Source organism: Nuphar pumila, chromosome 15, assembly GCF_984573655.1.
Source record: "Nuphar pumila chromosome 15, dmNupPumi1.hap1.1, whole genome shotgun sequence".
Classification (NCBI taxonomy): domain Eukaryota; kingdom Viridiplantae; phylum Streptophyta; class Magnoliopsida; order Nymphaeales; family Nymphaeaceae; genus Nuphar; species Nuphar pumila.
Genome location: NC_143263.1, coordinates 10,584,580 through 10,591,229, shown reverse-complemented (window position 1 = coordinate 10,591,229; position 6,650 = coordinate 10,584,580). Strand labels below are relative to the sequence as shown.

The 6,650-nt window shown below is 38.4% G+C and overlaps 1 long non-coding RNA gene across 1 annotated transcript; it reads left to right on the top strand.

Moving 5' to 3' along the window:
- The first annotated feature begins 3,548 nt into the window (after positions 1 to 3,548).
- On the top strand, positions 3,549 to 5,820 carry LOC149814458 (uncharacterized). Its single transcript, XR_016427859.1, has 2 exons — positions 3,549 to 3,636; positions 3,939 to 5,820. It is a non-coding gene; the product is annotated as an uncharacterized LOC149814458 (long non-coding RNA).
- The last annotated feature ends 830 nt before the right edge of the window (positions 5,821 to 6,650 follow it).

The window sequence follows — 6,650 nt, the reverse complement described above, 5'->3', positions numbered from 1 at the left end:
TTGCAGAGAGAGTTGAGTTAGAGAAAAACTTTTCTGATTTAATCTCATGGCAATTGACACCATCTTCCAAGTTGGAGGAATGTTGTTTAACATGGTGGATATTTGCATTCGCCCAAAAATACTAGTTTCAGTTATGGCTAAGTCCTTGGACAATGTATTCAATTATTTTATCCTACATGAGTTGTATTATTTCAGAATAAGTTGAATATGAGTTTCTGAAGTCATATTATACTTTTTTTTGATTTCTTTCATCATTTTCTTTGTGGTGTCAAAGTCTTTAAATACTCGAATGAGGTCATCTTGCATGAATGTTAAAAGAGTTGCTTAAGTAAGTTGATCATCTTTGATAAACTTATTATAAGTTTTCTTCTGTTCTTCACTAAATTTATCAGTTAGTAAAGATTTTATATTATTTGATACATACAGGGTCTTGTCATGTGTTAATAAATACTTTATCTTTCTCCTCTACATTCCAAAATTTGTTCTATTGAGTTTTTTAATATTCGATTTGCCATTATCCTAATTATAAATAGATATTAGGATTAATAAAACGATTTCAACTAATATTTATGAATATAACTAGTTTCAATCATTCTAAACTAGTTTACATGTAACATGATCTTTCAATATGCAAAAAATACAAAAAAATGCTAAGGTTTTAAGGCCTATTGACAAAAATAAGTACTAAATAGTTTTTAAAAACTCAAGACCACCTTTATGTAATTTCAAAAAATAAAGAAATAAGTTTTATGTAAGAAAAAACACATAAACCTGTTTATGCAACTTTCTGAGTTAAACAGAAAGTTTTGACCATTTTTCTATAATTTTAGAAGAGATCAATAGCCTTTCTGTAAATATTCAGTAAATCAGTTTGTTGTCTGAAATATATCAAAAAATAGAGAACCACTTTTCTATAATTTTCAAAAAAGTCAGAGTGCTATTTTGCAAATCAGAACCTTAAATATCTAATCTGAAATCTTTTTGAGTTAAATAGAAATGACACAAACACTTTAATGTAAAAACAAAAAATTAGAAACCTTTTCTTTTTTTTTAAGTAAAACAAAAAAATTCAGTTATTGTTTTGGAATTTTTGAAAAATAAAAATACTGTTTTTAGAAAAACCACAAGAATTAACAATCTGTTAATAATATGAGACCTGATCTAGAAATTTCAGCACCAAAACTGAAATTATTTCTTTTAAATAAATGTTTACATAAAAATGAAAAAGCCCTAATCGGTTTCCCCTTTTCGTTTCTATGATAAAATGAGTTAGAAGAGCAGCCAGAGTTGTGGGTGATTTTTGGTGAATCACCGCCTCACCAGATGGACGGAACCCTCTCTCTAGCTTAGAGGAGCCTCGACGACAAGGACGTCCTTCTCAATCGTCGCCTCTCACAACTCCTTCTCAGTGAAGAAATAACAAAGACAATGAGGGTTTCCCACCTCCTGCAGTGGCTGATGGCAGCCTCTCCGACGATGCCTGCCTGCTCCGTCCGATCCTCTATGGACGGTAGAGTCACGCCGCCGCCCAAGGATCGGGCTACCATAGGCAAGGTAAAAAACCCCATTTTCCCTCTTTTATGTGATTCAACCGCCAACCCCTCTCCAACTATGACTATAGAGTTCTACTGTCGACGTTCTCTTTCTTCGATCAATAGCCCCACTTCCTCTAGAGGTTGGGCTTTACCGTCGATGGATGGTGGAGTCCAATGGCGCCACTGAAAAACTGTCCAACTCTCAGACTACCTGGACTGGGCGTGCAGAGGAGCCACTTAGCCAGCGATGTTAGGCAGAACGCTTCAGAAAATGAGTCATCTGCAACCCAATCTGTTCAGAGAATGGCCATGAGAGAGAGAGAAGAGGGTTTCGACCCTCTATTGCTTCTGCAACCTGAGACCGGAATAGAGAGCAGGGGGTTCGATGTGCACAGAGAGGGGTAGACTAGCGTCAGTCCCTCTCTGGATTTGTTAGGTGAGAAACTTGGCAGAGATGGTTGAAGGGTTTGACCATCTTCGACCTGTCAGGAATGATACCTTTCTGGCAGTGAACATTCTTGAAAAGGTTATACTCTTTTCTTAAGGATTGTCTCTGGTCACCGGATGGAACAAACTTGGGTACGTAATTTTTTTTTTTATGTATCGGAGTTTTGGGTTTTCTGTAATCGGTATTTGGTTTAACTGATTGATATGAACAGAAAAAAAACTTGTACTAACCTCAAATGATTTTTTCTTGGTTATATTTTTTTCTTTTTTTGGCGATGCACGAGGTACCGCTTTGACACACACGATCACCAACAGAAATATGTTGAACCTTGCTCTAATACCAATGAAGGAAATTATGACTGCAAAAGCATAAATTTTGAGTGCAGCGTGCACTGTTACACTCAAAATCACTAGGAAGTCCACACTTCTCAACCCTCTTATACTGCAGTAATCTCTCACTCTTGAAGAATTCAAAATTCAGTATATTTTTCATACTCATACACTTCATTTATAAGGGGTTCAAGCTTGGGATACATCCTTGGGAGAAATCCCTTAAGCCCCAAGAGACACATCTCTTGGTGTTTCATACATGTAACTATATTTTAAGCATGTTTTATTATTTGATTATTTTATATATGAACTATTTGTAATTTAACTGTTGCGTGTATGAACAATTGTGACAGTTGAAATTCTCTCAAGAGTCATCTTATGGCCGCATGACCTTACATCCCCAACCTAGAGTTTTACCTCGTAGGGAGGCGGGCCCCCTAGTAACTTGGTTCTCGGTGAGGGTTCCTTCATCGTAAAAACAGATCCAAACAACATATTCATTTTTTTGGGATGGGAGCCTGTATGCAAGGCTTTAAGTGAAGGCATGTTGGGTATTTGGTCACTTCTGGAAGTCAATCTTACTATGTTAACAAAGTCGGGTTGGATAGTAACCTCTCGTATGTCAAACCCATGGGCTTCTTTAGTGGAAACCAAATATCTTCACTCTTCTTTGTCATGGTTTCCTAAATCAGGGGGAAATATTTCATACAGGGCCAATTTAAGATCGTAAATGGTCATGTTGGCTTCAAGTGCCATAGGCATTGCCTAAAGATAACAATTTGATTACATGATCTTCCTAACATGATTTAATTCTCCGAGCACACACCCTCCTTATCATGTCTTCTCTATTGGAGGGCTGCACTCTATTGACAATACTGGATGGAAATTTTATCTCGAAGCATATAGATAAAAAATTTGTGTTCTTGTCTCCATTTTCATCCAATGAACCTTTGATCTCTGCTGTTATCTTATTTCTTGCCTTGTTCTTCATTTTGAGATAATATCAATCAAGAGCTTTTGCCTTTTGTATCCTCCTTCCATCTCTTCAAGCCGTCCTCCCTAGTAACCATATCTCTTTGCAGCGATTTTAGTTTTTCTTCCCATGTCTCTATCTGCTGGAACCGTGATGCCCTTTGACCATGAACAGAATGGGTAGTAAAGTTAGTAGTTTAACTCAACAAGGACTTGTATCTCTATAAATGTATCTTGTCTTTGATGTACAAGCAACGCAAGCAAGTGAAAACCTTTGAGGTGCGCCATAACCTGCTCGATGACTCGCACTTGTTGGTTCTTCGATGAGTGGATCCGTTAAAACCACATGGGGGTAAGATTCTCTCTCTCTCTCTCATACTTGCATTTTTTGAGTACTACAAGTTGTTAGAGCTTGAGTTGGAAAAGGTTTTACTTCTAAAGTTTCCTTCATATTGCTATTAAGTTGTTTTTTTTTTTTTAAATTTTCAACCCATCCATATTTTTCCCTTATCATTGTAATAAATGGTTCCCTAGTGAAGCTTTAAAAGAAACATTTCACTTATATAAATTTCAATAGTAGCATTTAGTTTTGTTAATGTTTTCTCTTTATTCTTTCTATATAAGGTTCTGACTTTAGCACTAACTTTATCCTAGGTTGGATGAACTTTTTGAATAACTCGAAGGCACTCGGAGGAGTTCTGTTTCATAGTCATAGATGGTAATTGCGCCCTTTTTGGTACATTGAGAAGTAGGAATGCACAACAAGCCTAACTAGCTTGAGGTTCGCTCGGGCTCGACCTGTTTAAGCTGAACTTGAATTCATTAGAAAAAATAAATGAGCCAAGCTTGAACAAGGGTTCAGGCTTGGTATACATAAAGGAGCCAAACTTGAACAACCAGTTCAACTCCGATAAGCTCAGCTCACACAAGTATATAAAGAAATTAGACTTTATATATGTATTATTTTGTTCATAATATGGTTATAAAAAAATGTCTTACCTTAATGGGTAGGTTATTGGTTTTTCTTAGGTTGAGTGATTGACATCCTCGCTGTCCACAATGTACACACGGACCATGAAACAATGGCCGGCAAAGTGATTTGACAGATCACTTGATCTGTTCTTTTTGGAAGTGGTGTGAGTTCAAATCTAATTGTTTTTACTACTTTCAAAAAGGTTTTTAACACAATTTTAAAAAACTTAAACAAAAAATAAATTAAAAGTATTCAGCTCGATCCAGTCTTTGCTCGAGCTCGGCTTGAGCCTATCTCGGGCAAAAGGTGTTCAAGCTCAGCGTATCATTTCTAGATTTTAAAAATCAACAGGAACAAAATTTGAGCATGGGAATCAGACAGTTGCCAGGGGCTTGCTCAAACTCAGCAGCTTGGTAGTGAAATCCTCTATGTCCTCTAAATCTTTTTTTTTATATATTTTATTAAATTGTTTAAAATTTCACATGCCAATTCACTGAATCTGCACCTCTGCACCAGACAGTGATAAGATTGATGGCAGTGGTTTGTTGCTCAAATGGCAGATATGAGGTTCATGCACATTCTGATGCAGAATAATTTTCCTTTTTTTTTTTTTGAGAAAAGGGAGCATACTCAGCTTAGTCCTTAAGCTCAAACTTTAGTTAGTGGGTTTTCAAGTCCACTAACTCACTCAAATTATTATCTTGTTGCATTTCAAATTGTGAGAACATTATGGGCACTGTCTTGGGCTTCAAAGGCATTTTCTCAGCAATCTGTAAGGGGAGACTTTATAACATTTCCTTTGCTATTAACTCACAGCACCTGATGAAAGATGAGATAAACTAATGTTATATTTCATGGTTTATAGCCTGCTCATTTGAGTCTTATTATAAACAATTGATTGAAGTAAGGACTGCCGTGTTGTTGGCAATTTGATTTGACTGCATATGGTTGTTTTCCTACTGATTGAAGCACTCATGTTCCCCTGCATACAGTGGCATCTACTTTTGTGTCAATGGGGTTTCTGGTGGGGGAGCAGTCGTGTGCCCAAGCACCTAATGGTACGGGAGGGGCATACCGCTGATGAATCAACATGAAGTTTTTGACACCTTGGTCTGCACCTGGCAAGTGGGTGACTACAAATGTTTGTTGATATAAACAAGTTTGAAAAACAATCACTTGATCAGGCAGCACTGTGGAACAAGTTGAGCACAAACGTTCTCATGAGCAAATTGGTTTAGTGAACAAGCCTAGTTGCATCAGTAGATGCTAATTTGCACCAACCAAGAATCATGAAATGCATGACAATTGGACGTTGCAACCGGATGATTTAATGGGCTTGGTTGCAAGGTTTTGCACATTTGATTAAATGGAATTCTTTCTGTCAAGGCCGGCAATTTAGAACTGTTTCGGAATCTGGAAAGGAGTTGCAGATTCTGTTGTACGAATGTCCCATGCTGGATACCTCATGAGTAGACTTGCTGAACTAGTTCAACATAGCATATTATGTAAACCAGTTTGTGAAACTAGATATCTCTATAAATCAGAATTCAGGTTGGACAAGGTGACCCCATATTACTATCTATAAACCACCTCATCCCAAGTAGGGATGGCAGTGCACCGGGGCGGGGGCAGGGGACAATGTCGCCACCCCCTCCCCGTTTCAAAATCTGAACCTTCATCCCCACCTCCATCCCCGTTTCATGTCCTCCATCCCCTGTCCAAACGGGGATGAGGCAGGGCGGGGCGCTGTTTCCCCTCGGTCTATAGTCATTCCTTAAACGATTGGGGGCGGGGCGGGGATTGAGACGGGGACGGGACGGGGCAGGGCGGGGAAAGGCATAAGTCCATCCTCGTGCGGGGATATATTTTAACCTTCATCCCCGCCTTCATCCCCGCTTCGTGCCCTTCATCCCCGTCGGGGCCTGTTGTCCCACTGTCCAATGCCATCCCTAATCCCAAGGTCATTTTTCTGCACCTTCCTTGTGTAAATTTCTAATATGGTATCAGAGCGTGTTCTGATCTAATGAGTCCAAGTGGGATTGTGCGGGCTTAATCCACTACTTTGGTATTTTTCAACACCACTTTCTTTCTCTAGGCAGCAGTCATTCTCTGCACTTTTCTTGACTCTATGATAGTTTATGCGAAACTATAACCAGACATAGTAGATCTAGTTTGCTATCAACCATAACAATGGAAGGAATAAGCTCGTCAGTATTGTCGACCGCAACAAAAGACCATTCAAATCCATTTTACATCCATCACTCTGATTCACCCGGTACTATGTTGGTTTCGCAACATCTTACGTGTGAAAATTTTACCATGTGGTATCGCGGGATGAGCATGGCACTCAATGCGAAAAACAAAATGGGTTTCGTAGATGGTACGATCCCTAA